This window comes from Oncorhynchus nerka, linkage group LG11 (assembly GCF_034236695.1).
Source record: "Oncorhynchus nerka isolate Pitt River linkage group LG11, Oner_Uvic_2.0, whole genome shotgun sequence".
Lineage (NCBI taxonomy): Eukaryota > Metazoa > Chordata > Actinopteri > Salmoniformes > Salmonidae > Oncorhynchus > Oncorhynchus nerka.
In genome coordinates this window covers 7,224,600-7,252,518 of record NC_088406.1, presented here as the reverse complement: position 1 = coordinate 7,252,518, position 27,919 = coordinate 7,224,600, and the positions used below count along the sequence as shown (strand labels likewise).

The 27,919-nt window shown below is 47.3% G+C and overlaps 1 protein-coding gene across 1 annotated transcript in view; it reads left to right on the top strand.

Moving 5' to 3' along the window:
* LOC115120576 (1,4-alpha-glucan-branching enzyme-like) overlaps positions 1-27,919 on the top strand; it is a 234,388-nt gene that overhangs the window by 82,287 nt on the left and 124,182 nt on the right. The gene's annotated exons all lie outside the window — the stretch shown is intronic.

The window sequence follows — 27,919 nt, the reverse complement described above, 5'->3', positions numbered from 1 at the left end:
AATTCCTTATCTAGTAAGTACTGAATTCCTTATCTAGTAAGTACTGAATTCCTTATCTAGTAAGTACTGAATTCCTTATCTAGTAAGTACTGAATTCCTCATCAACCTTATCTAGTAAGTACTGAATTCCTTACCTAGTAAGTACTGAATTCCTCATCAACCTTACCTAGTAAGTACTGAATTCCTCCTCAACTTTACTAAGTAAGTACTGAATTCCTTACCTAGTAAGTACTGAATTCCTTACCTAGTAAGTACTGAATTCCTTACCTAGTAAGTACTGAATTCCTTACCTAGTAAGTACTGAATTCCTTACTAAGTAAGTACTGAATTCCTCATCAACCTTATCTAGTAAGTACTGAATTCCTTACCTAGTAAGTACTGAATTCCTCATCAACCTTATCTAGTAAGTACTGAATTCCTTACCTAGTAAGTACTGAATTCCTCATCAACCTTATCTAGTAAGTACGGAGTTCCTCATCAACCTTATCTAGTAAGTACTGAATTTCTTACCTAGTAAGTATTGAAGTCGTCCTCAACCTTATCTAGTAAGTTATACAGTCTAATATTACACTGGCCTCCATCACTTTACATATAGTAAATGATGAGTTCTGTACAATATCTATCATCACTGATGAAGCCAAAAAAACACTCCCCATCCCAGACAAACCTGCATCACATCCTAACTGTCATCCTAATCATTCATGGTGGTTTTCAATGGGGAAACTTATTCACATGTCTATTCTAACCGCAATAGCTGATGTTATTGAGTCTGTGCTCAAAATATAGTGGGGCAAAAAAGTATTTAGTCAGCCACCAATTGTGCAAGTTCTCCCACTTAAAAAGATGAGAGGCCTCTAATTCTTGCTTGTTTGTAGGTGACTAAATACTTATTTTCCACCATAATTTGCAAATAAATTCATTAAAAATCCTACAATGTGTACCTATGATGAAAATGACAGGCCTCATCTTTTTAAGTGGGACAACGACAGCAGAGGTAGGCCTTATATTCAACAACGGCGAGACATCTTACAGGGAGGAGGTGAGGGTCCTGGCGGAGTCGATTGTGTCATACAGGAGACAGCAGAGGGAGCACGCTCTCTATCGATGGGACCACAGTGGAGAAGGTGAAAAGCTTCAGGTTTCTCGGTGTACACATCACTGACAACCTGAAATCGTCCACCCACACAGACAGTGTTGTGAAGAAGGCGCAAGAGTGCCTCGTCAACCTCAGGAGGCTGAAGAAATTTGCCTTGGCACCTAAGACCCTCACAAACCTTTACAGATGTACCATTGAGAGCATCCTGTTGGGCTGTATCACTGTCTGGTACAGCCACTGCACCGTCCACAACCGCAGGATTCTCCAGAGGGTGGTGTGATCTGCCCAACGCATCACCGGATCTGCCCACCCTCCAAGGCTGTATCCAGTGTCACAGGAAGGCCAAAAAGAACATCAAGGACTTCAGTCAGCCGAGCCACGGCCTGTTCACCCCACTTCCATCCAGAAGGTGAGGACGGTACAGATATGTCAAAGCGGGTTCCGAGATGCTGAAAGGCGATCAGACTGTTAAATAGTCACCACTAGCCACCCAGTAACCTGTTCTGAACTTTAGTCAATGTCACTAGCTGGCTACCAACCGGTTACTCAACCCTGCACCTGAGAGGCTGCTGCCCTATGTACATAGACATGGAACACAGGTCACTTTAATAAAGTTTACATACTGTTTTACACATATAAATATACTGTATTCTAGTCAAGGCCATCCTATTCAACTGTGTGTGTGTGTGTGTACTATCCTACATATTCTATCCACATACTGTCCATAATGTCTATACATCCAATGATGTATTTATTTATATACAGTGCCTTGCGAAAGTATTCGGCCCCCTTGAACTTTGCGACCTTTTGCCACATTTCAGGCTTCAAACATAAAGATATAAAACTGTATTTTTTTGTGAAGAATCAACAACAAGTGGGACACAATCATGAAGTGGAACGACATTTATTGGATATTTCAAACTTTTTTAACAAATCAAAAACGGAAAAATTGGGCGTGCAAAAAGTTCAATTTTGGTTTCATCTGACCAGAGCACCTTCTTCCACATGTTTGGTGTGTCTCCCAGGTGGCTTGTGGCAAACTTTAAACAACACTTTTTATGGATATCTTTAAGAAATGGCTTTCTTCTTGCCACTCTTCCATAAAGGCCAGATTTGTGCAATATATGACTGATTGTTGTCCTATGGACAGAGTCTCCCACCTCAGCTGTAGATCTCTGCAGTTCATCCAGAGTGATCATGGGCCTCTTGGCTGCATCTCTGATCAGTCTTCTCCTTGTATGAGCTGAAAGTTTAGAGGGACGGCCAGGTCTTGGTAGATTTGCAGTGGTCTGATACTCCTTCCATTTCAATATTATCGCTTGCACAGTGCTCCTTGGGATGTTTAAAGCTTGGGAAATCTTTTTGTATCCAAATCCGGCTTTAAACTTCTTCGCAACGGTATCTCGGACCTGCCTGGTGTGTTCCTTGTTCTTCATGATGCTCTCTGCGCTTTTAACGGACCTCTGAGACTATCACAGTGCAGGTGCATTTATACAGAGACTTGATTACACACAGGTGGATTGTATTTATCATCATTAGTCATTTAGGTCAACATTGGATCATTCAGAGATCCTCACTGAACTTCTGGAAAGAGTTTGCTGCACTGAAAGTAAAGGGGCTGAATAATTTTGCACGCCCAATTTTTCAGTTTTTGATTTGTTAAAAAAGTTTGAAATATCCAATAAATGTCGTTCCACTTCATGATTGTGTCCCACTTGTTGTTGATTCTTCACAAAAAATACAGTTTTATATCTTTGTTTGAAGCCTGAAATGTGGCAAAAGGTCGCAAAGTTCAAGGGGGCCGAATACTTTCGCAAGGCACTGTACACTACGTTACCAAAATTGTATTTATTTTTATTTATTTTATTTCACCTTTATTTAACCAGGTAGGCCAGTTGAGAACAAGTTCTCATTTACAATTGGGACCTGGCCAAGATCAAGCAAAGCAGTTCGACACATACAACAACACAGAGTTACACATGGAGTAAAACAAACATACAGTCAATGATACAGTAGAAAAATGAGTCTATATACAATGTGAGCAAATGAGGTGAGATAAGGGAGGTAAAGGCAAAAAAGGCCATGGTGGCAAAGTAAATAGAATATAGCATATAAAATACTGGAATAGACTTGCAGTGGAAGAATGTGCAAAGTAGAAATAAAAATAATGGGGTGCAAAGGAGCAAAATAAATAAATAAATGCAGTAGGGGGAGAGGTAGTTGTTTGGGCTAAATTATAGGTGGGCTATGTACAGGTGCAGTAATCTGTGAGCTGCTCTGACAGTTGGTGCTTAAAGCTAGTGAGGGGGATAAGTGTTTCCAGTTTCAGAGATTTTTGTAGTTTGTTCCAGTCATTGGCAGCAGAGAACTGGAAGACGAGGTGGCCAAAGTAAGACTTGGTTTTGGGGTTGACCAGAGAGATATACCTGCTGGAGCGCGTGCTACAGGTGGGTGATGCTATGGTGACCAGCGAGGTGAGACTTTATCTAGCAGGGTCTTGTAGATGACCTGGAGCCAGTGGGTTTGGCGACGAGTATGAAGCCAGGGCCAGCCAACGAGAGCGTACAGGTCGCAATGGTGGGTAGTATATGGGGCTTTGGTGACAAAACGGATTGCACTGTGATAGACTGCATCCAATTTATTGAATAGGGTATTGGAGGCTATTTTGTAAATGACGTCGTCGAGGATTGGTAGGATGGTCAGTTTTACAAGGGTATGTTTGGCAGCATGAGTGAAAGAGGCTTTGTTGCGAAATAGGAAGCCAATTCTAGATTTAACTTTGGATTGGAGATGTTTGATGTGAGTCTGGAAGGAGAGTTTACAGTCTAACCAGACACCTAGGTATTTGTAGTTGTCCACATATTCTAGGACAGAACCGTCTAGAGTAGTGATGGCGGGCAGGTGCAGGCAGCGATCGGTTGAAGAGCATGCATTTAGTTTTACTTGTATTTAAGAGCAATTGGAGGCCACGGAAGGAGAGTTGTATGGCATTGAAGCTCGTCTGGAGGTTTGTTAACAGTGCCCAAAGAAGGGCCAGAACTATACAGAATGTTGTCGTCTGCGTAGAGGTGGATCAGAGACTCACCAGCAGCAAGAGCGACATCATTGATGTATACAGAAAAGAGAGTCGGTCCAAGAATTGAACCCTGTGGCACCCCCATAGAGACTGCCAGAGGCCCAGACAACAGGCCCTCCGATTTGACACACTGAATTCTATTAGAGAAATAGTTGGTGAACCAGGCGAGGCAATCATTTGAGAAACCAAGGCTATCGAGTCTGCCGATGAGGATGTGGTGATTGACAGAGTCGAAAGCCTTGGCCAGGTCAATGAATACGGCTGCACAGTATTGTTTCTTATCGATGGTGGTTAAGATATCGTTTAGGACCTTGAGCGTGGCTGAGGTGCACCCATGACCAGCTCTGAAACCAGATTACATAGCGGAGAAGGTATGGTGACATTCGAAATGGTCGGTAATCTGTTTGTTGACTTGTCTTTCGAAGACCTTAGAAAGGCAGGGTAGGATAGATATAGGTCTGTAGCAGTTTTGGTCAAGAGTGTCCTCCCCTTTGAAGAGGGGGATGACCGCAGCTGCTTTCCAATCTTTGGGAATCTCAGACGACACGAAAGAGGTTGAACAGGCTAGTAATAGGGGTTGCAACAATTTCGGCAGATCATTTTAGAAAGAAAGGGTCCTGATTGTCTAGCCCGGCTGATTTGTAGGGGTCCAGATTTTGCAGCTCTTTCAGAACATCAGCTGACTGGATTTGGGAGAAGGAGAAATGGGGAAGGCTTGGGCGAGTTGCTGTGGGGGGGTGCAGTGCTGTTGACCGGGGTAGGGGTAGCCAGGTGGAAAGCATGGCCAGCCGTAGAAAAATGCTTTATCTCTAGTGACAGTGTTTCGCTGAGATCTTGGTTGAAAACAGGTTGAAAACAGCAGAGGTGTATTTAGAGGGCAAGTTGTTTAGGATGATATCTATGAGGGTGCCCGTGTTTACGGCTTTGGGGTGGTACCTGGTAGGTTCAGTGATAATTTGTGTGAGATTGAGGGCATCAAGCTTAGATTGTAGGATGGCTGTGGTGTTAAACATGCTCCAGTTTAGGTCGCCTAGCAGCACGAGCTCTGAAGATAGATGGGGGACAATCAGTTCACATATGGTGTCCAGAGCACAGCTGGGGGCAGAGGGTGGTCTATAGCAGATGGCAACAGTGAGAGACTTGTTTTTCGAGGTGGATTTGTAAAAGTAGAAGTTCTAATTGTTTGGCTACAGACCTGGATAGTAGGACAGAACTCTGCAGGCTATCTCTGCAGTAGATTGCAACACCGCCCCCTTTGGCCGTTCTATCTTGTCTGAAAATGTTGTAGTTCGGGATGGAGATTTCAGAATTTTTGGTGGTCTTCCTAAGCTAGGATTCAGACACTGCTAGAACATCCGGGTTGGCAGAGTGTGCTAAAGCAGTGAATAAAACAAGCTTAGGGAGGAGGCTTCTAATGTTAACATGCATGAAACCAAGGCTATTACGGTTACAGAAGTCATCAAAAGAGAGCGCCTGGGGAATAGGATTGGAGCTAGGCACTTGTCTCTAGAAACATCATTGAAACATGGTGATGTCATTGCATGTGTGGGTGGTGGAACTGAATGTTTGGTTAAGGTATAATGAGCAGGGCTAGAGGCTCTACAGTGAAATAAGCCAATAAACACTAACCAGAACAGCAATGGACAAGGCATATTGACATTAAGGAGAGGCATGCTTAGTCGAGTGATCATAAGGGTCCAGTGAGTAGTGAGGTTGGTTGGGGTCACGGCGATTCAGACAGCTAGTCGGGCCATCGGCAGCAAGCTAGCATAGGATGGAGGTCTGTTTTTAGTCACCTTGTATGTTTCCGTCGGTAGATTAGTGAGTGGCCCAGCCAGAGCCTGGACTTGAAGTACTGGAGAAACCTGAAAATAGCTTTGAGACTCCCCATCCAACCTGACAGAGCTTGAGAGAATCTGCAGAGAAGAATGGGAGGCTTGTGCCAAGCTTGTAGCGTCATACTCAAATATACTTGAGGCTGTAATCGCTGCCAAAGGTGCTTCAACAAAGTACTGAGTGAAGAGTCTGAATACTTTTACAATTTAAACAAAAACACTTATTTTTTTGCTAGCATTTCTAAAAACCTCGTTTTTTTTTCTTTGTCTTTTTTTTCCGTATTTATTGTTGTATAGTACTGCACTGTTGGAGCTAGGAACACAAGCATTTAGCTACACCCGCAATAACATCTGCTAAATATGTGTATGCTACTGTAACGGCGTGCTTCGTTTGTAAAAAGAGAGTCGGACCGAAATGCAGCGTGTAGGTTACTCATGTGCTTTAATAAAGGAAATAGCGATACATGAAATAACTGGGAGAAATACAAAACAACAAACGGAACGTGAAACAAATTACAGCCTATCTGGTGACATACACAGAGACAGGTACAAACACCCACGAAATACAAAGCGAAACTGAGGCTGTCTAAATACGGTTCCCAATCAGAGACAACGACAAGCACCTGACTCTGATTGGGAATCGCCTCAGGCAGCCAAGCCTAACTAGACACACCCCTAATCAACACAATCCCAATTACTACAAACCCCAATACGAAACACAACATATAAACCCATGTCACACCCTGGCTTACCCAAACCTATACCAAAAACACAAAACACTATGACCAAGGCGTGACAGAACCACCCCCCTAAGGTGCGGACTCCCGGACGCACCTCAAAACCATAGGGAGGGTCCGGGTGGGCGTCTGTCCATGGTGGCGGCTCCGGCTCGGGACGTGGACCCCACTCCATTAGTGTAATAGTTCCTCCCCTTCGCGTCCTGGGGTAATCCACCCTCTCCGCCGACCATGGCCTAATAGTCCTCACCCAGATCCCCACATAACTGAGGAGCCGCTCGTAACAGAGGGGCAGCTCGGGACAAAGGGGCAGCTCGGGACAGAGGGGCAGCTCGGGACAGAGGGGCAGCTCGGGACAGAGGGGCAGCTCGGGACAGAGGGGCAGCTCGGGACAGAGGGGCAGCTCGGAACAGAGGTAGCTCGGGACCGAGGGGATGCCCTGGACCGAGGGGAAGCCCGGGACCGAGGGGAAGCCCGGGACCGAGGGGATCCCCTCGGTCCCGAGCTACCTCTGTTCCGAGCTGCCCCTCTGTCCCGAGCTGCCAGAGATGAAGCTCAGTACTGAGATGAAGCTCAGACAGGTAGTAGGCTCCGGTAAATCCTGGCTGGCTGGCGGAACTGGAAGATTCTGGTTGTCTGGCAGATCTGGAAGAGACTGGTTGTCTGGCAGATCTGGAAGAGACTGGTTGTCTGGCAGATCTGGAAGAGACTGATTGTCTGGCAGATCTGGAAGAGACTGGTTGTCTGGCAGATCTGGAAGAGACTGGTTGTCTGGCAGATCTGGAAGAGACTGGTTGTCTGGCAGATCTGGAAGAGACTGGTTGTCTGGAAGAGACTGGTTGTCTGGCAGATCTGGAAGAGACTGGTTGTCTGGCACTTCTGGCGGATCCTGGCAGACTGGCGGCGCTGGGCAGACTGGCGACGCTGGGCAGACTGGGAGCACTGGCGGCGCTGGGCAGACGGGGAGCACTGGCGGCGCTGGGCAGACGGGGAGCACTGGCGGCGCTGGGCAGACTGGGAGCACTGGCGGCGCTGGGCAGACTGGGAGCACTGGCGGCGCTGGGCAGACTGGGAGCACTGGCGGCGCTGGGCAGACTGGGAGCACTGGCGGCGCTGGGCAGACTGGCGACGCTGGGCAGACTGGCGACGCTGGGCAGACTGGGAGCACTGGCGGCGCTGGGCAGACTGACAGCTCTGGCTGCTTCATGCAGACTGACAGCACTTGGCAGACTGACAGATCTCTGCAGACTGGCAGCTCAGGCTGCTCCGAACAGGCAGGAGGCTCCGGCAGCGCAGGAGAGGATACAGGCTCAGGCTGCTCCGAACAGGCAGGAGGCTCCGGCAGCGCAGGAGAGGATACAGGCTCAGGCTGCTCCGAACAGGCAGGAGGCTCCGGCAGCGCAGGAGAGGAGACAGGCTCTGGCTGCGCTGAACAGGCGGGAGGCTCCGGCAGCGCAGGAGAGGAGACAGGCTCTGGCTGCGCTGAACAGGCGGGAGGCTCCGGCAGCGTAGGAGGGAAGGAAGGCTCTGGCTGTGTTGAACAGGCGGGAGACTCCAACAGCGTAGGAGGGAAGGAAGGCTCTGGCTGTGTTGAACAGGCGAGGCGCACTGAAGGCCTGGTGCGTGGTGCTGGAACTGGTGGTATTTGATCGAGGACACGCACAGGAAGCCTGGTGCGGGGAGCTGCTACCGGAGGACTGTTGTGTAGAGGTGGCTCTGGATAGACCGTACCGTGCAGGCGCACTGGAGCTCTTGAGCACCGAGCCTGCCCAAGCTTACCTGGCTCGATGCCCACTCTAGCCCGGCCAATAGGAAGAGCTGGTATGTGACGCAGCTGGCTCTGCACCCCCACTGGAAACACTGTGCGCTCCATAGCATAACACGGTGCCTGCCCGGTCTCTCTAGCCCAACGGTGAGCACAGGGCGTATGCGCAGGTTTCCTACCTGGCATAACTATTCTCCCTTCTAGCCCCCCAATACATTTTTGGGGTGACTTTCCGAACCGCGTCGCCGTGCTGCTTCCTTATACCTGCGCCTCTCCGCTTTAGCTGCTTCTATTTCCTCCTTGGGACGGCGATATTCTCCCGGCTGCGCCCAGGGTCCTTTACCGTCTAATTCCTCCTCCCATGTCCAAATCTCCAAATGGTGCAGTCTCTCCCACTGCAACTGTTCTTCCCGATTAACAGGGAGAGTAGGCTCAGGTCTGACTCCTGACTCAGCCACTCTCTCTCTGCGCTTTCCTCCGTTACTTTCCGTTTTCGCTCTGTATAGCCGTGCTTTCCTTCTCGAATCCATACGTCTATAGCCCTCCTCGCATTGCTGTAGGGAATCCCAGGCGGGCTCCTGCACTCGCTCTGGGTCGTCCGCCCACCTGTCGATTTCTTCCCATGTAGTATACTCCATACTTCTGCTGTCCATAACGTCGTCCTTTAGCTCCTGCCAGTTCACACGCTGCTCGGTCCGTGAGTGGTGGGTGTTTCTGTAACGGCGTTCTTCGTTTGTAAAAAGAGAGTCGGACCGAAATGCAGCGTGTAGGTTACTCATGTGCTTTAATAAAGGAAATAGCGATACATGAAATAACTGGGAGAAATACAAAACAACAAATGGAACGTGAAACAAATTACAGCCTATCTTTTTTTTTTTTTTTTTATAAAAATAATTTATTATCTTCAATACCATTCATTCTTTACAACTCATAATTTACATACATACACAAATAATGGTATTTTAAATAAACTAATTAAACTAAAACATAAACCACAAACAAAACCTCAGGGGAGCATCTTCCCTCCCCGTTACCCTACAAAATACCTCTCCCTATCTCCCCGTCCCTAATCTATCCTCTTACAAATCTAAATGACTCCCAGCCCTAAACCCCCCTTCCACCTCTCCCGAGCAGCATGCTGCCCCACTTCCTCTCCTCCCTCTTCATCCTCCCCTCAAATCTCCTTCCACCCTCCTCACTATCCCTTCCACCCCCAATCTTTCCCTGTCTTCACCATGTTCTGCCTTGCTTCCCACAGCCCCCGTTTAAAGAGACTCATGAGAAGCCAGAGCAGAAACCTGTCCCTATCCGTCCCTCTCGCTCTCCCTACACCCCTCTCTAACCTGGCCCACGTCAATACAAAATCCCCTTTACCAAACCTAACAACACCCGTGCCCTAGCCCATACTACTCCGGCAAAGGCACAGTCCCAAAAGACATGGCGCACAGTCTCCTCCCTGCCACAAGAGGATCTTAGACAGGTGGGGATTGCACCAAATTATACCGGTACAAGATGGAACGTGCCGGCAAACACTTATGAAGGCTCAACCAATTCAGGTCCTTGAGCCTGTTATCCAGACCCCGCGCCTGCACTCCCTCCCAGACCACTTCCGAGATGCCCACTACAGGCGCCGGACTCCCTGCCTTTCTGACCTCCTCGTACAGGTGCCTGTGATCTAAACCTACTCGGGCAACTTCAACCTCAGGGTGCGCACGCAGCCCTTGGCCGCATGACCAAAGTGCCACGGCAGCTGTTCCGCCCGAGGACCCGTGTTAGACCACACCATTATGCTTCTCGCCTGATACGAGAAAAACACCCGCAGGAGGTAACCGGACGGGTGTATCACTGGCTGAGCAAGCTCCGTTAACAAGAAGGAAACAAAAATTGAGTCCAGCTTGAGGGGGAAATGTGGTACCCCCTACCTCCCTCCCCGATGGGACAGATCATGCGTGCCCTGGCGACCCACTCGCACCTGCCACTCCACATAAACTGAAACACAAGCCTCACTAGAGGCCTCCTCAGACAAGCCGGCAATGGGTAGATGTATGCCAAATACAAAAGAGACGGCAACACATCCACCTTTAGGACCAGGACTTTGCCCATAAAAGACAAATACCTAGCTTTCCACATTGCTAGCTTCCTCTGTACCACTGCGATACGCATGTTCCAGTTTAGCGTCGCTGAGCCGGAGGTCTCAAAATGGACCCAGAGAATCCTCAGGGCCCCCTCACAGAGAGATAACCCCCCAGGCACATCCGTTCTACCGCGCCATCTTCCGAAAAACTTGACTGAAGACTTTGCATGGTTCAGAACTGCTCCCGACGCTCGGGTGAAATCCCCAAAGATGGCAAGGGACCTTGTCAGGCACGAGTCCTTGCACAACAGCAAGGAAGTGTCGTCGGCGTACTGCGTCATCTTAACACGCAGCCCACCACTTCCAGGGATCAGCAAACCTTCCACCCTGTGTCTGCCCTAATGGCAGCCCCCAGAGGCTCCATGTACAGAACGAAGAGGAGAGCCGAGAGTGGGCACCCCTGCCTGACCCCAGACGAGAGGTCAAAACATCACCCAAGTGACTATTTACACTAACTCGGCACCCCGCTCCGACATATAATGTACGAATCCATCCTATAAACTTCTCCCCAAATCCTAATCGACCTAACACTCTGAATAAAAAGGATCTATTCATGCGATCGGGCTTTCGCCTGATCTAGCTGCTACCATTAAAGGCAGACCTCTATCTTCAACCCAAGCGATGGAGTCCCTGATTAACTGTAGGTTCCATCGAATAGAGCGGCCCTCTACCCCGCACGTCTGATCCTCATGAACGACGTAGGGAAGGGCTGTGCGCAACCGGTCTGCTAAAACCTTTGCAAGTAGCTTGTAATCTACACACAGCATGGTCAACGGCCGCCAGTTGCCAAGGTCTGTTACTTCCCCCTTCTTATATAAAAGTGACAGCACACCAACAGCCATTGATCCCCCGGGACCCCGTCTCAAGGATGGCCTTCAAGACTTCGAGGACCACTGGTCCAAGTATACCCCAAAACTTGAGATAAAACTCAGCCGGCAGCCCATCTATCCCAGGCACCTTCCCTTTTCCCATCCTCCTAAGAGCGCTCTCAACCTCTTCTAGTGAGATCTGGGCCTCCATCACTTCTCTAATGTCCTCCGGCAACCGCCTGGACAAGTGTTCTAAAACACATTTCCCTGCTCTACATCTATTTCCCTTTCCTTAAATAAACCTTGGAAATTATCAGTTGTCACCCTGACCATATCCTCTGGTTCTCTAACTATACTACCATTTTCTTCCCTAACACCATGCATTACCTTCCTACTCTGTCTTGCCCTAACCAACTTAAAGAACATAGCAGAACAAGTCTCATTATGTTCTAGAAAGCCACTATGCGCTCGCTCAAGGAAAGCTCGAGCCTTCCGCTCCTGCAACTCCCTGAGCTGCGCCTTTAGGGTTGCGGATCTCTCCCAGTCAAACGACCCGCCGAGGTTGCCTGCCTCGTATTCGAGTTCAATTAACCTCTGGATACGATCCACCTCCCTCCTCTCCTCCCTTTTTTTCCTCTTGCAATACCCTATTATAAAAGCCCTAATCCTCACCTTAACTAATTCCCACCACTCTAACACCCCCTCGCACATGGACCGGAGGCCCTCAAGCCTCCAAAAGAAACCATAAAACCTGTCAACAAAAGCCTGCTCCTCCAGCACATCCCGATCTAGCTTCCAGTACCCTCTACCAAAGAGGCAGACTGGCGACCCCACCTGCAGGAGCACCCCGTCGTGATCCGAAAAGAAAACAGGCAACAGCCGCCCAGACAACTTACCCAAAGACCTGGGTACAAAAATATAGTCGAGCCTCCGCTCAACCCCCTGGAGTTACGCCATGTAGGACCGTCCATTTTCGGAGTAGTGTGCAGACCACCATCTACCAGACCATGGCAAGCCATTAGCCTGGCAATGGCGCCCGCACTGCTATCCCCCCTCTTCCTAAATCTGTATTAAAATCCCCCTATCACTAATTTCCTATTTGTGACACACAGGGCGTCAGACAGTCCACCATCTCCCTTCTGTCTGCCACCACCTGTGGCCCATACACCACCACTAATCTAAATTTACAATCCCTTATCGTGACATCCACCCCTATAACCCTCCCTGCATTACCACGAAAGAATCCTCCACTTTTACCTCCCTGTGCCCACACAAAATCCCTACCCCGATGAGTGCACCCCCAACACCCCAAACCGACTCCCTTGTCCCACTCCCTCTTAAACCTAATAACATCCCCTCCATCCCTCAGGTGAACCTCCTGTAAAAAACAAAAATCAAACCCCACACCCTCCAAATAACTAAAAACCGCCTCCTCTTAACAAAATCCCTTAAACCCTTACATTTAAACTAACAAAAGTAAAATTAGACTCCATGAAAAATAAATACATGTAATACACTCAAATTCTAAAACCCAGACAGAAAAAAACATAAAACAGGAGACTCACCCGATGCTCCCTGCTCCATATCTACCGGTGAGAACACCATCCGTAATCCCGACATCCCCCCTCTTCCTCCATCACACCCTCCCAGGATGCAGGAATAGTGTTTGGCTCCGGAGTGCCCTACACCCTGGGTCTACCCCACAATCCTCCCCTCCCCAGTGTTGCAGCTGGTTTGGAAAAAAATTGGGGAGGCTGAGTCCCCAAACAAAAAACTCCCCACCTCCTCTTGTACCCAGTCCTGAGTCTTGTTATGTGTGTCCCCACCCAACAGAAGTTGAGGGCCTGGGGAAACCAGCAGCAACCCAGAGGTTTCTCCCGCCCCCATCACTCTCTTGGCCATCCCTTCCCCCTCACTGTCGGCCAATCGCCCCCTCCTCTTCATACTCTTCTTTGGTGATGGCGGCAGTGAAGAGATACCACCCTCCCCCTGCCAGCTCCTCCACCATACCCCTCATCTCTTCCACCATGGCACTTTCCCCCAGTCCACTTTCTCTTCCACCGTCTCCTTCTCCACCACTCCTCCCTCGCTTTCTTCTCTCTCTCATGCTCCTCCACTCGGTTGCCTTCTTCCGCCGCTTTTTCTGGTTCTCCTACTCCCGTGCCTTCCGTTTCCTTCTCTCTTCCATCCGCCGCTTCTGGCTCCTCCTCCTTCCTTGTGGCCTTCCCCTCTGGACCTGATCTCTGGTCATGAGGCGTGCTTCCTTCCCCTCCTCTTCTTCCCCCCCTCCCCCGCTCCTGCTCCCCCCAGCAGCAGACGCATATGACCTCTGCCGGGCCGGGCACCCCTCCACAGGTGTGCTGACGAGCCACACCCATGGCACGTCTTAGGCTTGTCACAATCCCTCGCCTCGTGATCCTCAGATGCACAAAATCTGCATTTTCTTGCACTGCATGAGGCGAATATGTGACCATAGGCCATACAGCGTCTGCAAAATGGGGGCTGACGTGCATAATACAACGTCCCCTGTCAGCCCCTAGGGAGAACATAGCAGGAGGATGGAGGTAGCCACCATGTCCTCTTGGGTCCTCTCTGAGGAGGGCCTGGAAGCCTCTCCTCCCATTCCAAAACCCAAGGGAGTCTTTGAGGTGCCTTGCTGAGGAGACGTTATCCATGTATCTCCCCAGAAAAGCCCTCACCTCTTCGTCCTTAACGTAAGGGTTGTAAATGTTCACAGTTACAACCCTAAAGTTATTCTTCGCCAGGCTTGTTATTTCGTAGTGGCACATCGGCCTCTCACCTCCCACTGCTCTTGCCCTTCTCAGGATATCATCGTGTTTTTCCTCTGTATATAGTGCAACGTCGTATGCTCCCTCCAACGAGTTGCCTTGGAAACAAAACACGTCCTTCACCGTCAGCTTTAGAATCCCCATCAATATTATCCTTCCAAAGGATTCCCGTCCTAAAGGCTCAAACTCCTTTTCCTTCCAAGCAAACCGAATCGTGTTGGCCAGCCCAATCCCAGGGACCGACCGTGTTGATGTATTTAGCACCATCTCCGCAAGGAGAATGGCGCTCGTTCTCTTCTCTTCCAAAACAATTGAAAAGAAAAAACCAAGTGACTGAGCCTATCTGGTGACATACACAGAGACAGGTACAAACACCCACGAAATACAAAGCGAAACTGAGGCTGTCTAAATACGGTTCCCAATCAGAGACAACGACAAGCACCTGACTGATTGGGAATCGCCTCAGGCAGCCAAGCCTAACTAGACACACCCCTAATCAACACAATCCCAATTACTACAAACCCCAATACGAAACACAACATATAAACCCATGTGACACCCTGGCTTACCCAAACCTATACCAAAAACACAAAACACTATGACCAAGGCGTGACAGCTACCACTAAAATTTGATTTAACTTGATTTTGCTCATTGTTCTTTGAGAGCATATCAGATTGGAGAAGTGTTTTTTTCTTTACATCTGCTTTTTCAAACTTGTTTTTGTGTTTTTTTTTTGTTGAGTGTGTTCCAATTTTCCCAGAAGTGGTTTAATTTTATGGATTCTTCAATTACATGATTTCTGACCTGCGGTTGTTATTTTTTTTCTTAGTGTATTTATGTACTGTTTTAGTTTTTCACCATAGTGAAGGCATAGACTCAGGTTTTCTAGGTCTCTGTGTTTTTGGTTGGATAGGTTTCTCAATTTCTTTCTTAGGTTTTTGCATTCTTCATCAAACCATTTGTCATTGTTGTTTATTTTCTTAGGTTGTCTTTTAGATTTGATAGGGAAGCTGAAAGCTGTCATATATTGTTTAGGCCAGTGGTAACCAACCGGTCGATCTCTAAGGCATTCCTAGTCAATCACCATTCATTTCTGTAAACATTCCAAACATAAAGCCTTGCTTTTCTTTTTAAAATTAGTTTTGTGCTTTTGGTGATGGTGCACTTGATTCAGCAGCACCGGGAAGGCAGTGTTCCCATTTTCAACCATTTCATGTGTCTGAAGGTAGATCTCCAACTACCCAGCAGGCCCAAAGAGCAAATCAAGTGCACTTATTGGTCTACCCCTGGCCAATCAGATCGCTCAGATCGGTGTGTCTGCACAGTTTCCTCTAACCATAGACTAAAAAGCAACCTTGAATGCACAGAAAAGTTGATACTGTGAGAATTAAAAAACAATTCAAACAAGGACTAGAGAGAGGCTCAGTGAATACATAAAAGAGCCTGCTGTATTTATAAGTAAGTTCATGTTTGTTGTTATTCAGCACTGTCAACACTTTCATGAGCCATAAAATGCACGTTCTCCCTACTTTCACTAACGCTACAGCCTGCACTGCAGCTGCAATAATGAATAAGTAATTAGCAAATTGATTCCAATAAGCTTGTTATGTTATGTTGATTTTTTCGCCTTGTTTATTTTGTTCATAAAGTTTTTGCCACCATCTCTTAAGACCGAAAAGAGCTTCTGGATATCAGAACAGCGATTACTCACCTCGAACTGGACAAAGATTATTTTTCTTTAATCAGTCGGGCGCAAAGGATTTACTGCTGATACTGGACCAGGCCCAAATCCACATCATTCGCATGAAGAAAAGACCCCGATACAGGGGACGCAGGTCCGGGTGCCTTGTAAGAATTCGTAGGCAGGTGGGTAACCCGCCTCTACCCTCCGTCCTATTGGCCAACGTGCAATCATTGGAGAATAAACTGGATATCTTATGTTTCACAGAGTTGTGGCTGAACATGTATAATATACAGTTGGCTGGGTTTTTCGTGCATCCGCAAGATAGAACAGCTGCCTCCGATAAGACAAGGGTTGGCGGTCTGTATCTATTTGTAAAGAACAGCTGGTGCACAAAATCTAATATTTAAGGAAGCTTCAAGGTTTTGCTTGCCTGAGGTCGAGTATCTCATGATAATCTGTAGACCACACTATTTACCAAGATACTTTTCATCACTGTCTATTTACCACCACAAACAACTACTGCCACCAAGACCACACTCAACCAGCTGTATAAAGCCATAAGCAAACAAGAAAATGCTCATCCAGAAGTGGTGCTCCTAGTGGCCGGGGACTTTAATGCAGGCAAACTTAAATCAGTTTTACCTTCTACCAGCATGTCACATGAGGGAAAAAAGTTCTAGACCGCCTTTACTCCACACACAGAAAATGCATACAAAGCTCACCCTCCATTTGGCAAATCTGACCATTAATTCTATTCTCCTGATTCCTGCTAACAAGCAAAAACTAAGCTGGAAGTAACAGTGACTGGAATATTGTTTGGGATTCATCTGATGACATTGAGGAGTATACCACATCAGTCGCCTGTTTCATCAATTAGTGCGTTGATGACATCATCCCCACAGTGACCATGCATACCCCAACCAGAAGCCATGGATTACAGGCAACGTCTGCACTGAGCTAAAGGTTATAGTTGACACTTTCAACAAGCAGGATTCTAACCCTGACGCTTATAAGAAATCCCGCTATGCCCTCCGACGAACCATCAAACAGGCAAAGCATCAATACAGGACTAAGATTGACTCCTACTACACCGGCTCCGACGCTCGTCGGATGTGGCAAGGCTTGCAAACTATTACGGACTACGAAGGGAAGCCCAGGCACGAGGTTCCCAGTGACCCAAGCCTACCAGATGAGCAAAATGACTTATTTCTACCCCCCCTTTTTTCTCCCCAATTTCGTGGTATCCAATTGGTAGTAGTTAGTCTTGTCTCATCACTGCAACTCACGTACGGACTTGGGAGAGGCGAAGGTCGAGAGCCAATGCGTCCTCTGAAAAACAACCCAACCAAGCCCCACCGCTTCTTGAAACGATGCACATCCAACCCGGAAGCCAGCCGCACCAATGTGTCAGAGGAAACACCGTACACCTGGCGACCTGGTCAGCATGCACTACACCCAGCCCGCCACAGGACTCGCTAGTGCGCAATGAGACAAGGATATCCCTGCTGGCCAAACCCTCCCTAACCCGGACGACGCTGTGCCAAATGTGCGCCGCCCCATGGGCCTCGCGGTTGCAGCCGGCTGCGAAAGAGCCTGGGCTCGAACCTAGAATCTCTGGTGGCACAGCTAGCACTGCGATGCAGGCAAAATGACTTCGTGCTTCAAGGCAAGCAACACTGAAGCATGAGAGCATCAGCTGTTCCGGACGACTGTGTGATCACGCTCTCCATAGCCAATGTGAGTAAGACCTTTTTTAAAATAGGTCAACATTCACAAGGCCACAGACATGTACTCAGTGCATGCGGTAAGTGTCTTCACTGACATTTTCAACCTGTCCCTGACCAAGTCTGTAATATTACATGTTTCAAGCAGACCACCATAGTCCCTGAGCCTTAGAAAACCAAGGTAACCTGCCTAAACTACCGACCTGTAGCACTCACATCTGTAGCCATGAAGTGTTTTGAAAGGCTGGTCATGGCTCACATCAACTCCATCATCCTAGAAACACTAGACCCACTCCAATTCGCATACCGCCCCAACAGAGCCACAGATGACGCAATCTCTACTGCACACACAAAAGGAACACCTACGTGAGAATGTTATTCATTGACTACAGCTCAGCGTTCAACACCATAGTGCCCTTGAAGCTCATCACTAAGTTAAGGACCCTGGTACTAAAAACCTCCCTCTGCAACTAGAACCTTCCACCCGGGCCACCCCCAGGTGGTAAAGGTAGGCAACAACACATCTGCCATGCTGATCCTCAACACGGGGGCCCCTCAGGGGTGCTTGCTTAATCCCCTCCTGTTCTCCCTGTTCACCCATGACTGCATGGCCAAGCACGACTCCAATATCATGTTGGACAAAACCCACTGAGTTGAGGATGGCTCCGAAATCCTTTTGGAGTGGGTCTGTGGGCTTTTCCATGTGAATATTAAAGTCACCAAAAATTATATTATCTGCCATCTTTTCACGATCCAATAGGATTTCAGGGAACTCGGTGAGGAGCGCTGTATACGGCCCAGGAGTAGGCTGCATGGATTTCATGACTAGAAGCTACATTGTTTTTATTTTGCTATCGTAAATGCTAGCAACACCTCCGCCTTTGCGGGATGCACGGGGGATATGGTCATTAGTTTAACCAGGAGGGGCCTCATTTAACACAGTAAATTCATCAGGCTTAAGCCTTGTTTCAGTCAGACCAATCACATCAAGATTATGATCAGTGATTAGTTCATTGACTATAACTGCCTTGGACGTGAGGGAACTAACATTAGGTAGCCCTATTTTGAGATGTGAGATATCACAATCTCTTTCAATAATGACACAAATGGTGGTCTTTGAGATTGCTCAGGCGAACACCGCCATGATTAGTTTTGTCCAACCTAGATCGAGGCACAGACACGGTCTCAATGGGGATAGCTGAGCTGACTACACTGACTGTGCTAGTGGCAGACTCCACTAAGCTGGCAGGCTGGCTATCTCATTGTGGAGCTAGGGGAGTTAGAGCCCTGTCTATGTTGGTAGATAAGATGAGAGCACCCCTCCAGCTAGGATGGAGTCAGTCACTCATCAGCAGGCCAGGCTTGGTCTTTTTTGTGGGTGAGTCCCAGAAAGAAGGCCAATTATCTACAAATTCTATCTTTTGGGATGGGCAGAAAATAGTTTCAACCAGCGATTGAGTTGTGAGACTCTGCTGTAGAGCTCATCACTCCCCTTAACTGGGAGGGGGCCAGAGACAATTACTCGATGCCGACACATCTTCCTAGCTGATTTACACGCTGAAGCTATGTTGCGCTTGGTGACCTCTGACTGTTTCATCCTAACATCGTTGGTGCCGACGTGGATAACAATATCTCTATACTCTCTACACTCGCCAGTTTTAGCCTTAGCCAGCACCATCTTCAGATTAGCCTTAACGTCGGTAGCCCTGCCCCCGGGTAAACAGTGTATGATCGCTGGATGATTCGTTTTAAGTCTAATACTGCGGGTAATGGAGTCGCCAATGACTAGGGTTTTCAGTTTGTCAGAGCTAATGGTGGGAGGCTTCGGCGTCTCAGACCCTGTAACGGGAGGAGTAGAGACCAGAGAAGGCTCGGCCTCTGACTCCGACCTGTTGCTTAATGGGGAGAACCGGTTGAACGTTTCTGTCGGCTGAATGAACGACACCGGTTGAGCGTTCCTACAGCATTTCCTTCCAGAAGCCATGAGAAAGTTGTCCAGCTGCGGGGACCGTGTGAGGAGATGTATTCTACTATCTGTACTTACTGGTGGTAGAGACGCTGTTTCATCCTTTCCTACACTGAAAATACCCTTGCCTAACGATTGCGTCTGAAGCTGGGCTTGCTGCACAGCTATCCTCACCATAAGGTTCTATGTATTATGAGTGGTGCAATTAGAAGGCATCATGTTAATGTGGTCCTGTAGAACCATGTCCAGGTATAGCATCATGTTAATGTTAGCTGGTGGAGGTCCTGTAGAACCATGTCCAGATATAGCATCATGTTAATGTTAGCTGGTGGAGGTCCTGTAGAACCATGTCCAGATATAGCATCATGTTAATGTTAGCTGGTGGAGGTCCTGTAGAACCATGTCCAGATATAGCGTCATGTTAATGTTAGCTGGTGGAGGTCCTGTAGAACCATGTCCAGGTATAGCATCATGTTAATGTTAGCTGGTGGAGGTCCTGTAGAACCATGTCCAGATATAGCATCATGTTAATGTTAGCTGGTGGAGGTCCTGTAGAACCATGTCCAGATATAGCGTCATGTTAATGTTAGCTGGTGGAGGTCCTGTAGAACCATGTCCAGATATAGCATCATGTTAATGTTAGCTGGTGGAGGTCCTGTAGAACCATGTCCAGATATAGCATCATGTTAATGTTAGCTGGTGGAGGTCCTGTAGAACCATGTCCAGATATAGCATCATGTTAATGTTAGCTGGTGGAGGTCCTGTAGAACCATGTCCAGATAGAGCATCATGTTAATGTTAGCTGGTGGAGGTCCTGTAGAACCATGTCCAGGTATAGCATCATGTTAATGTTAGCTGGTGGAGGTCCTGTAGAACCATGTCCAGGTATAGCATCATGTTAATGTTAGCTGGTGGAGGTCCTGTAGAACCATGTCCAGGTATAGCATCATGTTAATGTTAGCTGGTGGAGGTCCTGTAGAACCATGTCCAGGTATAGCGTCATGTTAATGTTAGCTGGTGGAGGTCCTGTAGAACCATGTCCAGATATAGCGTCATGTTAATGTTAGCTGGTGGAGGTCCTGTAGAACCATGTCCAGGTATAGCATCATGTTAATGTTAGCTGGTGGAGGTCCTGTAGAACCATGTCCAGGTATAGCATCATGTTAATGTTAGCTGGTGGAGGTCCTGTAGAACCATGTCCAGGTATAGCATCATGTTAATGTTAGCTGGTGGAGGTCCTGTAGAACCATGTCCAGGTATAGCATCATGTTAATGCGTCTGGGGTGAAAAAGTTAAATGGAAAAAAATTGAGCAAGGGGGAAAAAATGTACATATAAAACGGTAATTAAAACGTAAAAACCATGAAGTCGGCAGGTAGCAAAGTAAGTTTAGCAACAAACCGCACGGAAACATGTCGACAAGTTGTGACAGGAAATGACGGAGAAAAGTGTTCTGAGTGTAGTTTGTCTTGGCATCGGTTCCCCAGGTGCAGTTCCTCCGGAGTGGGTCTCGCTGGTTTTGGCGGGGTGTCCGTTGCTCTTGTTTGAGGTGCTGGGGCTGCGGTTGAGGGTGATGTCCTTCAGTCCTGGCAAAAATTTGAACTGCTATCTTGAAGAGGTGCACCTGAGTGTAAAGGCTGTTCAAGTCCATGGTGGAGTGTAGACGTTTGGTTTTGAGGCACAGTCCCGAGTGCGGGTGGCTGGCTATCGTCTTTTGGCTGCTCGTCTGCTGGGCAGTTTGAAGACTCACTCAAGATGGGGGAGTCCGTCACCAAGCTAGAGCTTTTCATGCTGTGCTCTCGCTTTGATGCCGTAAAAGTATAAACTGTGTGAGGATTCCCAGCATCACCACTGTTCCAGCCATGTACACATTGACTGTGGTTGTTTCAGTTTCATGGTCCTCAATGTCTAGTCTTCTGAGTTTCCACTATGGGTCTTACCCTCTTTCTTGACAGAGGGGTGGTGTGCTCCTTTATACCACTGTGTCATGCCAGGGGATGGTCTGGTTAATATAACACTGTACCAGGGGATGGTCTGGTTAATATAACACTGTACCAGGGGATGGTCTGGTTAATATAGCACTGTGCCAGGGGATGGTCTGGTTAATATAGCTCTGTACCAGGGGATGGTCTGGTTAATATAGCTCTGTACCAGGGGATGGTCTGGTTAATATAGCACTGTACCAGGGCATGGTCTGGTTAATATAACACTGTACCAGGGGATGGTCTGGTTAATATAACACTGTACCAGGGGATGGTCTGGTTAATATAACACTGTACCAGGGGATGGTCTGGTTAATATAGCACTGTGCCAGGGGATGGTCTGGTTAATATAACACTGTACCAGGGGATGGTCTGGTTAATATAACACTGTACCAGGGGATGGTCTGGTTAATATAGCACTGTACCAGGGGATGGTCTGGTTAATATAACACTGTACCAGGGGATGGTCTGGTTAATATAGCACTCTACCAGGGGATGGTCTGGTTAATATAACACTGTGCCAGGGGATGGTCTGGTTAATATAGCACTGTACCAGGGGATGGTCTGGTTAATATAACACTGTGCCAGGGGATGGTCTGGTTAATATAGCACTGTACCAGGGGATGGTCTAGTTAATATAACACTGTGCCAGGGGATGGTCTGGTTAATATAACACTGTACCAGGGGATGGTCTGGTTAATATAGCACTGTGCCAGGGGATGGTCTGGTTAATATAGCACTGTGCCAGGGGATGGTCTGGTTAATATAGCACTGTACCAGGGGATGGTCTGGTTAATATAGCACTGTGCCAGGGGATGGTCTGGTTAATATAACACTGTACCAGGGGATGGTCTGGTTAATATAACACTGTACCAGGGGATGGTCTGGTTAATATAGCACTGTACCAGGGGATGGTCTGGTTAATATAACACTGTACCAGGGGATGGTCTGGTTAATATAGCACTGTACCAGGGGATGGTCTGTGTTAATATAACACTGTACCAGGGGATGGGCTGGTTAATATAGCACTGTGCCAGGGGATGGTCTGGTTAATATAGCACTGTGCCAGGGGATGGTCTGGTTAATATAGCTCTGTACCAGGGGATGGTCTGGTTAATATAGCACTGTACCAGGGGATGGTCTGGTTAATATAGCACTGTACCAGGGGATGGTCTGGTTAATATAGCTCTGTACCAGGGGATGGTCTAGTTAATATAACACTGTACCATGGGATGGTCTGTGTTAATATAACACTGTACCATGGGATGGTCTGTGTTAATATAACACTGTACCAGGGGATGGTCTGGTTAATATAACACTGTACCAGGGGATGGTCTGGTTAATATAGCACTGTACCAGGGGATGGTCTGTGTTAATATAACACTGTACCAGGGGATGTTTGTGGAAAATGAAGTTGCTTACATTCCCCTCTTTGTAGCAGTCAGCAAATAGTGTCTCTGGATTGTCCTTGAGAAGCTTCTTCTTCTAACAAAAAAAACGTATTCCGTGCAGTGATGCCCTCTGCACAGGGGGGAGCCATGGAGCATCAGAGGCCTCTGCATTTGGGTGGGGGAGACAGTGGAACTCTGCTGCCATTGTTGGGCTCAAGGGCTTTCACACATCTCACTTCACACTTCAGTGCTAATTGAAGTTTGGTCCTGTTCTGTCCTGGTAACTTAGTAGCCTTAATAACTGAGCTTTATATAACAACATAACCTAAAGATTGTCTTTTTACGTTTTGGGTTCAGAAGTAGTTTCAGACTGAACAGTTTTGGTTCGGATGGTATTTCCAGGTTTCTGCCGTTTCCTTTGGTTTGCTAGACGTTTTTTCTTGATAGTCCTTGTTAGTAAGAATCCTTCCAGGTCATTTTGTCCAAAATCAAAGTTTCAGGTTTGAAACTTTGATTTGGAGTGAAGGTTTGGATGTAGGGGTTAGTATCCTGTATAAGTACAACTTCATCTACGTTTATTCAACTCTAATTCATATTTTTTTTTAAATTCAGGATCCCACGAGATCATAACCTCTGTCTCTCTCTTTCTCTCTCTCTCTCTCTCTCTCTCTCTCCCCTCTCTCTCTCTCCGTCTCTCTCTTTCTCTCTCTCTGTCTCTCTCTCTCTGTCTCTCTCTTTCTCTTTCTCTCTCTCTCTCTCTCTCTCCCTCTCTCTCTCCGTCTCTCTCTTTCTCTCTCTCTCTGTCTCTCTCTTTCTCTCTCTGTCTCTCTCTCTCTCCCTCTCCACCCTGTCGCTGATATTTCCATTTATTTATTTTTTTACAAGAGGCCCAATCATTATAACCTCTTCAGACAGAGGGGTCCTGAGCCCAGGTTGTTAGTGTACAAACAAACACACACACACACACACACACACACACACGCTGTTCTGTTCCCTCCCCCCACTGGGTCGTTGTCTCTGTAAACACAACACTGTTATCATTTCATCTCTCTCATCATGGCTAGACTAGACTCCAGACAGACATATTGTCACACTGATGGAGAGTTCAATAGGTTCAGATCCTCAGGTTGTTTGTTAGTCACCGCTCTATAGTTTCATGTCTTTAATCATGGCCAGACAGGAAGTGGGATGCGGACATATAGTGTCATCAGCGATCAATAACTTCTTCAGATCAGATCATTGTTCCTGGCCCATCAAGATGGCGTCGATAGAGATGGCAGCTATGCTTCAAGTCCTTTGGAAACTGTGCAGTATTTAATTTTTTAAAATGTATTTCTTACTGTTATCCCAGAAAACCTTAAGTGTTATTACATACAGCCGGGAAGAACTATTGGATATCAGAGAGATGTAAACTTACCAGCACAACCAGCACTACGACCAGGAATACAACTTTCCCAAAGCAGATCCTTTGTCTGCACCTCCCAGGGAATTTAAACTGATGCCAGAGGCCGACCCAAAACAACGCCGTCGGAGGAGAGGGTGCCGGAGGGGAGGGTGCCGGAGGAGAGGGTGCCGGAGGAGAGGGTGCCGGAGGGGAGGGTGCCGGAGCGGTCTTCTAGTGAGGCTTCGGATGTGGGCACACCACCCACCGCTTCCCAGTATATTATTATTACTCGCTAATGTCCAGTCCCTAGTTAACAAAGTCAAGGAAATGAGGGCAAAAGTTGCTTTCAAATGAGATATAAGGGATTGTAACATACTCTGTTTCATGGAAACATGGCTAGCTTGGGACATGCTGTCGGAGTCCGTTCAGCCAACAGGGTTTTCAGCCAACAGGGTTTTCAGTGCATCACGCCGACAGGAACAAACATCTCTCTGGTAAAGAAGAAGGGCGGGGTGTATGTTTCATGATTTGCGACTCATTGTGTAAATGTAACAACATACTAGAACTCAAGTCCTTTTGTTCATCTGACCTAGAAATTCTCACAATCAAATGCTTGACCATATTATCTCCCAAGAGAACTCTCATTTAAGTCATTTACATTTTTAAGTCATTTAGCAGACGCTCTTATCCAGAGCGACTTACAAATTGGTGCATTCACCTTATGACATCCAATGGAGCAGCCACTTTACAATAGTGCATCTAAATCTTTTAAGGGGGGGGGGTGAGAAGGATTACTTTATCCTATTCCTTAAAGAGGTGGGGTTTCAGGTGTCTCCGGAAGGTGGTGATTGACTCCGCTGTCCTGGCGTCGTGAGGGAGTTTGTTCCACCATTGGGGGGCCAGAGCAGCGAACAGTTTTGACTGGGCTGAGCGGGAACTGTACTTCCTCAACTCTCCTCGGTTATAGTCACAGCCGTGTATATCCCCCGCAAGCGGATACCAAGACGGCCATCAAGGAACTTCACTGGTCTTTATGCAAACTGGAAACCATATATCCTGAGGATGCATTTATTGTAGCTGGGGATTTTAACAAAGCTCATTTGAGAACAAGGCTACCTAACAAGGCTACCTAAAAATCTATCAGCATATCGATTGCAGTACACGAGTAACATGCTCGACCGCAATGCATACAAGGCCCTCCCCCTCCCTCCATTTGGCAAATCTGACCATGACAGAAACAAAAACAGGAAGTGCCCGTGTTTAGGTCTCGTTGGTCTGACCAATCGGATTCCACGCTTCATGATTGCTTCAATCACGCGAACTAGGATATGTTCCTCAGACAATAACATTGACGTATATGCTGACTCGGTGAGCGGGTCTATAAAGAAGTGTATAGGAGATGTACCCACTGTGACTATTAAAACCTTCCCTAACCAGAAATTGTGGATTGATGGCAGCATTCGCGCAGAACTGAGAGCATGTACCACCGCATTTAATCATGACAAGGTGACTGGAAACATGACCGAATACAAATAGTATAGTTATTCCCTCCGTAAGGCAATCAAACAAGCAAAGCATCAGTATAGAGACAAAGTGGAGTAGCAATTCAATGGCTCAAACGCGAGACGTATGTGGCAGGGTCTACAGACAATCACGGATTACAAAAAGAAAACCAGCCCCGTCGCGGGCATCGAAGTCTTGCTCCCAGACAAATTAAACAACCTCTTTGCTCGCTTTGAGGACAAAACCGACACGGCCCGCTACCAAAGACTGTGGGCTCTCCTTCTCCGTGGCCAACGTGAGTAAAACATTTGAACATGTTAACCCTCGCAAGGCTGCCAGCCCAGATACCATCCTAGCCGCGTCCTCAGAGCATGCGCAGACCAGTCGGCTGGTGTGTTTACAGACATATTCAATCAAACCCTATCCCAGTCTGCTGTCCCCACATGCTTCAAGATGGCCACCATTGTTCCTGTTCCCAAGAAAGCTAAGGTAACTGAACTAAATGACTATCGCCCCGTTGCACTCACTTCTGTCATTATGAAGTGCTTTGAGAGACTAGTCAAGGACCATATCACCTCCACCTTACCTGATAGCCTAGACCCACTTCAATTTGCTTACCACACCAATAGGTCCACAGATGATGCAATCGACATCACACTGCACACTGCCCTAACCCATCTGGACAAGAGGAATACCTATGTAAGAATATTGTTCATTGACTACAGCTCAGCATTCAACAACAACAAACTCCTCATTAAGCTTTACCCTTAATGACCCCGCCCCGGTGCAACTGGTTTCTGGACTTCCTGACGGGCCACCACCAGGTGGTGAAATTAGGAAATATCTCCACTCCGCTGATCCTCAACACTGTAGCCCCACAAGGGTGCGTTCTCAGCCCTCTTCCTGTGCCATGCACGCCTCCAACTCAATCATCACCTCCAGGAGAGTGAAGACATGTGGCTTGTCACCGAAAACCCTCACTAACTTTTACAGGTGTACAATTGCGAGCATCCTGTCGGGCTGTATCACCGCCTGGTACGGCAACTGCACCGCCCTCAACCGCAAGGCTCTCCAGAGGGTGGTGCGGTCTGCACAACATATCACCGAGGGGCAAACTACCTGCCCTCCAGGACACCTACAACACCCAATGTCACAGGAAGGACAAAAAAGATCATCAAGGACAACAACCACCCGAGCCACTGCCTGTTCACCCCGCTATTATCCAGAAGGCGAGGTCAGTACAGGTGCATCAAAGCTGGGACAGAGAGATTGAAGAGCAGCTTCTAAGGCCATCAGACTGCTAAACAGCCACCACTAACACAGAGAGACTGCTGCCAACCTACAGACATGATATCATTGGCCACTTTAATAATTGGAACACTAGTCACTTTAAGTGTGTTTACATATCTCACATTACTCATCTCATATGTATATACTGTATACTGTATCCTCCACTATCTATTCTTTACTATCTATTGCATCTTAGCCTCTCTGTCACTGCTCATCCATATATTTTATACTTCTATATTCTCATCCTTTACTAGATTGTGTGTATAAGGTGTTATTGTGGAATTTGTTAGATATGACCTGTTAGATACTGTTGGATCTAGAAGCATAAGCATTTCACTACACTCACAATAACATCTGCTAACCATATGTATGTGACCAATAACATCTACTAACCATGTGTATGTGACCAATAACATCTGCTAACCATGTGTATGTGACCAATAACATCTGCTAACCACGTGTATGTGACCAATAACATCTGCTAGCCATGTGTATGTGACCAATAACATTTGCTAACCATGTGTATGTGACCAATAACATCTGCTAACCATGTGTATGTGACCAATAACATCTGCTAACTATGTGTATGTGACCAATAACATCTGCTAACCATGTGTATGTGACCAATAACATCTGCTAACCATATGTATGTGACCAATAACATCTACTAACCATGTGTATGTGACCAATAACATCTGCTAACCATGTGTATGTGACCAATAACATCTGCTAACCATGTGTATGTGACCAATAA